This window comes from Panicum virgatum, chromosome 7K, assembly GCF_016808335.1.
Source record: "Panicum virgatum strain AP13 chromosome 7K, P.virgatum_v5, whole genome shotgun sequence".
Classification (NCBI taxonomy): domain Eukaryota; kingdom Viridiplantae; phylum Streptophyta; class Magnoliopsida; order Poales; family Poaceae; genus Panicum; species Panicum virgatum.
This window is the reverse complement of record NC_053142.1, coordinates 48,185,821-48,196,208: the sequence shown is the minus strand read 5'-3', so window position 1 is coordinate 48,196,208 and position 10,388 is coordinate 48,185,821. Positions and strand designations below refer to the sequence as shown.

Below are 10,388 nucleotides of genomic sequence, written 5' to 3'. Positions count from 1 at the left end.
CTGCACAACGGGGACCACCAGCCATCGATTGGCTGGGCGCCCCCGATCAGAGCGCAAGTTAAGGGTTGACCTAGATGTTGGGCTGGGCTGCCAACCCTTCCAAGCACTCCACAGCGTGCCAATGTGGCACGCCTTGTCACGCTAATGAATGTGGCGCGACAATATATTTTCGTCACTCCACGCGGGCAGGCCAAAAGGGTTAGATCTATAATTATTTGTTCGAATGAGTTATTTTTAAATAAAATTTAAAAATAGATTAAAATAAAATAAATTCACTAAGTGAGAGCCGGGCTGAAATCGTCCAATCCGCTCGGCCTCCAAAGTACTGTTTGTCTAAAGTTTTAAGCTAAAGCTCATGTATTTATTGTTGACTTCTGTTCATTAATTTTTTAGTTGTGCCATTGATGTTTAATAATTTAAAAATTGTTGATCGGTTGCGATTTGTGCATGCTCGATGCCTAGTGCATTTTGGAAGCTTGAAACTTTATAATTGCTATTCCTTTTTGTATTTTATCAATATTGAGGTGGTAATCCTATATTTACATCTAGCTTGCGACCCTAACTAGTTGGTAATCCCATATTTACATCTAGCCTGCGAACCTAACTAACTGGCTTATACTATTAACGAGCTAAGCCGAGCTGCTATTTTTCTCGTTGTATTAACAAGTTGAGCCGAGCTGGTTCGGGGTCCAACGCCCTCCAGGAGCATATGTTCCGTGGAGTGCAGAGAGCAGTGTAGATAGCTGCGTGGAGAAGTTTTTTTGTTTGAAAAAATTGCAAGGTTGCTCTTGTTTTGAATTTCAACTACACATTTGTCTTTTTTTTATTTTGCATGTTTGTTTCTGTTTTTAGTCTCCCAATTTGCAAGTAACAAAAGAGGTGCACCATCGATCTATCGTGCGTTCTGTTGTTGCCATTTGCTGTACAGTGAGCGCACCATCTTTTTTTCTTCGGCACGAGCTGGGCCCAATCTAGTACACTCTCCGTATTGGTAAAGTAAGTCGTTTTGGACAAGGTTTGAGTCAAATATTGGGAATAAAAATTATTAATAACTTTTAAGTTGTTGAGTTTACAAATGTGAAAATTATATGAATAGATTTGTCTTGAAAAATATTTTCATAAAAATTTACATATATCACTTTTCTATAAATATTTTTAAAAAAATAAGAGGTCAAAGTTGTGTTTTGGAGACCGTGTCGCTGTCCTAAACGACTTCCTTTACCAATATGGAGGGAGTACAGGTACATCTTTTTTTTTCGAAAGATACTACGGCTGTGTTTAGTTCCCATGAAAAAAACACTGTAGCATACTGTAGCCATTTTCGTTTGTTTGTGGTAGATATTGTCCTACCATGACCTAACTAGGCTCAAAAAATTCGTCTCGCAACGTACATCAAAACTATGCAATTAGTTTTTTTATTTACCTACATTTAGTACTCTATGCATGTGTCATTTGCTATATTTAATGTTTCGATGTGATTTCGATGTGATGGAAAGTTTGAAAAATTTGGAAAATTTGTGGGAAGTGAACACAGCCTACTACAGGTACACCGGATGGCGCTGCTCGTGTTCCATGGATGATCAGAGTGATCATGGAAATATCTCAAAAGGTGAAGGGAGCTGTCGCCGGTCGCGTCGCCTTGACGACCACAAACAAGTGAACAACCAACTACTTGTCCAAGGATCTTATCACTACTTGTCCAAGGTCCAAGGATCTTATCCTTTCCCCTTGCTTAATAGTGGTCAATAATTCTTCAATTCCCAGAATGCATTACGACCTCATTTTGTATGGGAACCATTCCCCTGCGCGCACGACGTCCAAGTTGGAACGTATGGCAAATACGATGTAAACGGAAAAAAAAAAGAGTAACTTACTTTTTTTTTTTTGTGATACTCAGCACTCGATCCTGAACAACTGCTGGAGTCTCCGGCAATCTTCAAGGCTGGCTCAGGCTCTGCTGGCCCGGGCTGCGGGGCTGCAGGAGCTGGGAGCGAGAAAGTAAGCCCAGTTGCCTAGAGTACTGAGTAGGAGTCCGGGGAGGCCGTGGAAAGCGAGCGGAGGAGGAAACCGCCGGAGCCGCCGCTCCTTGGCTCGGCATGGAACGGCCATGGAGTCAACGAGTCAACCGCCGCGGAAGTGAGTACACGCGGGGCCCGCCTACCATCCTCCGTGCGGCATCTGATGGGCTCGCAAGCGAATCAATCGGCCGGGGGCACACTGCGCGTCTGCGCCTCGCCGCCTAGGTACGGGAGGCGCTGCCTACGTGCCATGTTCCAAGCAGCGCATATATACGGACTTTGCATCTCCTCCTCCAGCTCTGCGTACGCAGGTGCTTCTCTGCCTTCTCCTCGGCATCCAAAATGATATGTTGCACCGGTGCCAGAATGCCGGATTGACAGGGTCTACTGTGCATCCTAGCGCACGAATGCTGCGAGTCGGTCCTTGCACTATATCGGCTCTCTCCTCAATGGTGATCAGAGTGTAAAAATGCAGTTCCTTGATCTCCTACCATTGTGCATTCTCAGATTTCTTCCTGTTCTCAGCAAGGTACAAGATTTCAGTCATTCAGCGCAAAGGGTCGATTTTAGTCACAAAGTTTCTCTTGGTACAGGTTACTCAAGGTGATGCCAGGTGTGCTTCTGAATTTCGACTGGTTAACTGAAGTTTCGAAAAAAAAATATGATGGCAATAATGTTACAACAGCATGTGTTTTCGTCACTTTGACTCTGCATGTCTTCTTTCAGAATTATACTTCGGCACAAGTGAATACACTACAGAATGATCATTAGTCTTGCATATCAGAGCCAATGGCCAAAATACAATTTTAGCTACTGACAAGACAAGTTGCAGAAAACTGCATGAATGATCGAGAATTTTCCAAGGCTATATTGACATGGAAAAACCATAGAACTCTCCAATCCAGCGGAAATCATAATTCTCTCTGTTCTTCAAGGAGGATTATCCTCGCATCTGCTTAAGATGCCAAATTGACCTGCCTCAGGGAAAAAAAATGACAACTTGAGCAAGCCAATCACATGGTTTATCATAGGATAAGTTTGGGAGCTTAAGAGGCATACCTGCATAGGGTGCAGCCAAGTCGTTGGAGGGAAGAAGGAAGACAATAACAGACGAGGAGTTGAAACATCAGAAATTGCTCCAGCAAACATAGTGGCTAGTGCAGTGCTAAACCTGCTTGAACGAATCACTTAAACCTTTGTGACAAAATATACTCCGCTGCCATGTGAAGCTTTCCAGGAAATGACCTACAAAACTAAGGGAACATCAGGACTTTTCAATGACCAGCCTACATTATTTGCAACTGAATTAGGAGGATTGACAACAGCAAAGCTCTTACTGCTGTCAATTGTCACTAGCAGTCAATTTGAGTAGCACACAGTTCAAGTTGACATATATGAAAAAAAATTGCATCTCATGTAATATGGAAAGATCTTGATTCCAAATGTTTAGGAAAAATGGCAGCATTAAGAAAATAAAATGTAAAGATATGATTCATGGTAAGAACAAGAAAAATCCTACACTATTTGACTATACCTATGGAGTTCCATGATGGTTGTCTTCTGAGATGTACTTTTCCTATCAATGTTTACTGCATTGAAGAAACCATTAACAAACTTGTAAAGGAAATTTCCATGTACACTCTCAAAAAGGGAAGCAGAGTATTTAGAAACAAGTCTAATTATAACTCAAAAGTGGAAATCTAAATGACTTGTGCCCTGGATAGTTCCAGTCAGTTCAAAAGCTTATGTAGCTGTAAAGAGATTAACAGAGTTTTTTTTTGAAATAAAAGAGATTAACAGAGTAACAGTTCAATGCAAATGATAACTAAAACCAGGGGTGCAATCTAGGGGCATGTTCAATGGTAAATTTCTTTTCTTTCACGTTGATAGCCAGATATATTAAGGATGTGTGCTGTATTAATGACAGTTTAAAAGCATTAAAATTAGAAGGATTTACCAGATTGGCCATCATGTTTAAAAGCAATTCATATTCCATCATTGCTAAAGCTGTGGGCACTAAGCAATCTTTTTTCTGAATGTCCAAAATAGCAAGAGAACAGTCCAACATATATTTTTTTCAAGGAGAGATGGCAACAATAAGAAATGTCCTGGAGTATCTGGGCAGTTCGAAATGGGCTCATTTTTTATAATCAGGCTGCAAGCTTAAATAAGTGCAAAGCCAAGTTCAGGAAGGAGTTTACCCTGATGCTTCATCGGGCTAAGCAGAAATACTTCCCAGGGATAGTGTTATGGCTAGATGCTATGCTGTAATTCTTAGTTGCCTTTTTCTTTTCTTTTCTTTTTTCCTGTTACTCCCTTTGTAACTCTTTGTAACACTTTCTTTTTTAATATATAATCAGTAGGGGATTATTCCCCTCCTGTTCTGTCAAAAAAAGAAGAAATATAGCATAGTTACCTTGGGCAAAGGATTTCCTAAAAGCCGGAAGACGCACCTGAACTCCTTGTGGGCAACAATGTGGTTTCAGAAAGATTCAATGAGACTAGAAGATGTACATCTTAAAGTCTTGATATTCTCTTGTGCACTGTAGATTAAAATAAGCAGTGTTCGTGTAAAACAACACTTGTTGAATACAGTGTACCAAAAAAATGACTTGATGTTCACAAGATGAGAGTTAATCAAAGAGAAGTTACCTTGAACCAGTATAATCTGATCTCAGCATAGTTCTTATGTTAGTTAATAGGCCTCAACAGAGATGATCTAGAAGCGATAGTATGAAAGCAATTGATCCTAGCTCCATTCTCTTTGGAATTGAAATAGGCATGTAGATGCTGAGGAATACATATCAAGATACGTTAATTATACTCCAACTGCAGCAAAGCAGAAGGTAAATTACCATGTGCCCAGCATTGTGCAAAGAAATTAGAATATCAGTGTTCAGAACTAATAAGTACTCTCAGAGTTAAAACATGATGATGCAGTATTTTCAGCAGTAGTACCTTAGGAAAAGTAAAAGTCAAGTAGTTGTACAAGGTTCTACAACCTGAGAAATATTATTCTTGTAAACTGGCAAAACCCTTGTGAAGAACCCATTAAATAATTCAGAACGAATATACTATGGGTGCATCTTATTTCTGTAGCAGTTCATCAAGACAACTTTAAAGTATTCAGAGAATGTTTTGCAAGCTGTGAGGTGCTCTAAAACTACTAAATTCACAGTGTTCTGTGAGTGAAAAAAAAAATCCTCAACTGTAATAATACAAACAGGTTCCAACTACTTGATGATTATAAACAAAAGCCATCCAAATAATTTAAAAAAGGATGCAGATGCATAAAAATGGGGATCAAAATTTTACGTATTGTATAGGACAATATAGTGATTTTGCATATAGGGTACTAACCAGTTTTATGTACAGGGTGTTAGGAACATCCTGAGATGTTCATTCTTGAAAACTCAGAATCGTGTATACATACAATGAGAATCCAGAAGTTAGAAGAATGTATCAATTCGAACGATAGCCCTGCGTAGTTGGTGAAAACAAGTAGGTTATTAGGAAGGAAACCATAACTGTAATCAAATAAACAAAAGGAGAATGACTAATGATTATAGGGTTATGGAAAGCAAGGGAAATTGGTGGGTACGAAGTTCCACCACCTTGTTACCTTGGTTTAATCAGACTCTGACTATAGGAATGGTTCCTATCAACTTGCGGCAGTGCCTTCGTAACTCCTCGCTGCTGTCACGGACATCCAATTCTCGCAGTGAACTTGGAAGGTCGTCCACCTTTGGCAGCGACCGGATGGCTGGGCAGTCTATGATCACTAGTTTCTGCAGTGAACTTGGGAGGCACTCCTTGGGCACCGAGCGGATGCCTGGAGAGAAGCAGATCTCCAACTCTTGCAGAGAACTTGGGAGGCCATCCTTGAGCAGCGACCGGATAGCTGCACAACTTACGATGACTAATCTCTTGAGGTTGGGAAGTCTATGCAGCCCTGCGGGGAGGCGCTGCAGCTTGTCGCACTCCCAAAATCCGATCCTATCGAGGGAGCTGAGGAGCTGAAGTGCCTCCTCTTGCTCCTTTGAAAAGCGCTCCTCCTCTCTGTCCCATTCAAAGTGCAATTCGGTGAGCGAGGAAGAGAGCAAGGCCCAGATGGGCGCAGCAAGGAGACCCGCGGCGTCATCCGTCCAATGCTCCTTCAGTTTGAAGGAAGAGGGTGGGAGCTCTTGTTCATGCGGCGGTGAGGGCTCGAAACCAGCGAAGAAATTTGGGGTTCCGCGAACGGTCAAATTGGTGAGATGACCTTGGGCGAGGAGAGGCCGCAGTCCCTCGCCTCTTAAATCCCCACATCCCCAAATGATTAAATCTGTGAGAGAGGTGAGGTTTGAGACAGGCAGCAGCGTCGCCGTGCCCACCGCGCCCCGAAGATAGAGGCGTTCCAAGGAGTCTGGGAAGGGGCAATTCCTTATGTCCAACGATCGGAGGGAGCGCAGACCTTGGAGTCCACACCTCCAGTTCGTCCTGGGTTTTTGTCGCCATCAAGTAAACCTAGGCAGAGCACCAAATTTTGGCAGTCCCGGAACTCCATCCGTCGTAGCTGTTGTATTTGGGGAGGCAACAGCAGTAGCCCTTCCGACGGTGCAGCTGCTGCTATTTCCTCCTCTGCTCTTACATCGTGCAGGTGCTTCCATCATCTTATTCAGGTCCGCAACGCCTAACCCTGTTAACTTCTCACACTGGGCCATTATCAAACTGCGAAGGTTTGGAAAGTGAGAGAACAGACGTGTCAGTCGCTGCCCGCTGCCACTATATTGCTCGATCGTGATGGATTCAACTGGAAATTGATAACCGACTTGACCATCACCTTCAGACAAACAAAAGGCACCACTTGAATCTTCTATCGTCAGGTGCTTTAGGGCTGGCAGTTTTTCAAGATGAACCAATGACAGAGAAGGGCATCTCGTCACATGCAATACTTCTAGTTTGGATAGGTTATGAAAGGCTGAAACCCTCCAAAAGGCACTATTTAGTGCATATGTCCCCTTAATTTCCAATCTATATGTGGTACTAGATAATTGTCTAAAATACAGTGTCTCACTACCTGAGCCAGTTTGTGTCATCCAAACTCTTTGCATAGGGCGAGACCATGGAACGCAAGGGAATGATAATAGTTTTGGACAATCAATGTCCACACGCATGGGTAATATTCGGTTGTTTCATTTCTTTATCTTCAACGAGACACCTTACATGAAATTTGTTTTGCAGTCTTCCGATGCTCCAGAAAACTATGGTTTTACTAGATGGGTCGATCCTGCACCAATTGATTCTGTTCAGGAGTTCATCGAGTACCTCCAGATAAAGATCTTTGATCTGGAATGCAAGGTGAACCATTATGAGGAAGTGAGCGAGGGTAACAAAGACGATGAAGTTGATGATACCAGCAATGCTGCTGGTTCACAGGATGAACCATGCACTATTTCTTACTGCAACTGCCCTTGTCACAAGAAGAAGGGCCCTGCGCCTCCGGCACCACCGCCTGCACCACCTGCAATGGGTGGATACTGCGGAGAAGGCTGAACGCAGTTTGCTACGTGGGGGTACGGCTACTAGGACTACCCTAGTGCTAGTGACATGCTGCATCGTTGTGTTTGTTCTGTTTTTTTTTAAATTACCTAAGCCATGTTAGGTTAGTCCGGAATCTTTTTACCGTAATTTACAACGGGTTCTGCCATGCCACTGCATGTGTGATGTGTGTTTTATTATCGTTGTATTATGATGTAAAATTTGATGGTTCACATTATGTAATGCATTTCTTAGTTCTTATTTCTTATCGTTATATTAATTAAATGTGTGCTTTTTAATATTCTAGTGATATGAAAAGCTCCGAGGGCCATGTCCGTGCCCAGCAGAGGGCTAAGAGGGTCCGACGCCCTAGGGGTGGTTAGATATATCTGATGTTTGAATCTCTGATGTTTATTTGTAATGAGATAGCTGTGGACCACTTATTTATACACTTCAACGTTCGCCTCTGATCACTCTCGTATTTTCCATTACATACAATAGATGGTATGTTTATACTTCGATGCTCCATTACGACTAAGTACGATTCAAACTCGACATTATGTACATGTCCAGTGAATGCAAGATACGTACGAGACATACATACAAGAATAATACAACATTAACAATACTAAATGCAAATACATCTTAAACTGATGAACATCATATGTTATAGGTCATGGCATGAAATCATCTAGGACGTCATCCCAGTTGACAGATGGTGGTGCTGCAGGTGGTGTAGTATGGCTCGACGAACCTCTTGGCTTTTCATTTCTCTCTTTTCTGGATCTACGTTCATGTACAGAGGGAGGAACATCATGTGTTGGAGGCCATAGTTTGGGGGGCATGAAGTCATCCATGTCGTCATCCCAGTTAACACAAGTTTGTGCTGCAGGTGGTGCAACATGACTTGACGAACCTCTTGCCTTTCCCTTTGTCTCTTTTCTGATTCTAGGTTCATGTAAAGGGGGAGGAACATCATGTGTTGGAAGTCATGATTTGGGGGGCATGAAGTCATCCATGTCTTCATCCCAGTTAACACAAGTTGGTGGTTGAGGTGCTGAAGCATGACTCGACGAACCTCCGGGCATCTGTTCTTGCGCAGGCCAAGTACTGTCACCCGAAGATCTTATCCACCTCCTTCGTCTAGTTTGCGGCATAAGTCCACCGAAGATACATACCAATTTACGGAAATTTGGTATCGTTTTGTTAATCAACTCTGTATCCTCGGGGTAATCCTAGCATATAATTAAAAAATAATGTTACTCTCATCAATGTATACCAATGACAGACGTGATTACAACTGAATGAGAGTTACCTTAATGTGCATCTCATACACCTCTGGCCGCATCCATATCTTACAAGAACTTTGTAAGAATCCAATGATATTAGGATGATTCGATAGTTCACATACTCTCATGTATATCTTCCGACATTCTAGCAGGTGTCCATTTACATCTTGCGTCGTAATACCTCGAAATAATGTGAAATCTTTAAACTCTACTACTTTGGACAACACCATCTCTTTTGTACTATCCGCTAACGGATCCAACTTCTTACTGATAACAAGATGGGTCATGATATCAAGTATTATACTAGATTTTTCTTCGGTCCATGAAAATCCTCCACAATTGGAGGCAGCCATTGCCTTATGCTGCAATATCAATAAGGTACTTTCATAATTCTATTCTAATTCATAAATAATTTAAAAACAAGTCTGTAATAGTACTGAAATTGTAATACTAAACGAGTGTTCTAAAGCACCAAATCGAATTCAGCTAATCTGCTAATTAAATTAAATTGTTATACAATATCAATGGAGTCATACAGAAGTTACCGGTAGATCACAAGTACGCAATTCGGCAGAGCTTCGCCGCTTTTCTTCTCCTCACCCCTCTATTTTTTCCTGAATTTTTAGGCTCAAATGACAAAGAGAATGGCGGCATATGGCGGCCAGGGCTTATATAGGGGGAGGGACCCTGTCGCCCCCCCCCCCAACGGGCGACAGGCCCCTATCGCCCTGGGGTGGGCGACAGGCCCCTGTCGCCCGTTGGGGGGGGGGGGCGACATGCTCTTTTTTTTCAGGGACCTCGTTGCGAATTTGAAGAAAAAAAAATAACACTTAGGGTCTGTCGCCCTTTGGGGGGGGCGACCGGTGGGTATTTTTGAAATATTTCAAAACGAACATATATTTTTGAAATTTTTATTTTTTAAAAATATAAAAAAGAAAAAAGCGCTCGACAGAGCAAGCCAGAACTCGTGCTGTTTGAGGCCTTCCAGTTTCCAATCCGAGAGGTGGCAACGTGGGGACATCCCATTGGATGGCGCTGGATGCGCTCTCTCCCCTTCCTGCCTGCGGCAGAGCAGCACACTCCCCTTCCTGCCTTCCATCTCCGAGCTGCCATGCCACGCCGCCATGGACAGCGGAACCCCACCGCTGCATAATCCACCGAATACCAAGACGCCCGCCACGTCTCTATCTCACATCGGAAAATGGAAGAAGGCCGTGGAGGTGGGGGATCTCCCACCGTCGGCGTATGCCATGACCCCCGTGAGGGAGCGGCGCAGCGTCCCCCGGTGAGCGGCGGCGCCCCGTCCCCCGACAAGCAGCGGCGCCCCGTCCTCGCTGACGAGCGGCGGCCCCGGGCGAGGGTGCCTGCTGCGGCGGCCTCCGGCGAGGGCGCACATGGAGGCAGCCTCTGACGGCGCTCGCGGAGTCACGGTGGCCCCCGCAAGGGCGCACGCCATGACCCCAGCGAGGAAGCGCCTTGGCGGCGCACCCCCCAGCACGACTGCCTCAACATGCTCAGGATGGAGGCGAGCCTGGCGTCCTTCGTGCGGCTACTGTGGCGC

General features: G+C 43.7%; 1 long non-coding RNA gene across 6 annotated transcripts; it reads right to left on the bottom strand.

Moving 5' to 3' along the window:
- Window positions 1–2,634: 2,634 nt before the first annotated feature.
- Window positions 2,635–6,553, bottom strand: LOC120641851. 6 transcript variants are annotated; one of them, XR_005662435.1, is made up of 6 exons: window positions 5,379–6,532; window positions 4,671–4,808; window positions 4,435–4,561; window positions 3,553–3,607; window positions 3,078–3,271; window positions 2,736–2,992 (listed from the first exon to the last, which is right to left on the bottom strand). It is a non-coding gene; the product is annotated as an uncharacterized LOC120641851 (long non-coding RNA). The 6 variants fall into 6 exon arrangements; XR_005662434.1 differs by having other exon boundaries at window positions 3,078–3,263; window positions 5,379–6,531; XR_005662437.1 differs by having other exon boundaries at window positions 4,472–4,561; window positions 5,379–6,530.
- Window positions 6,554–10,388: the final 3,835 nt, after the last annotated feature.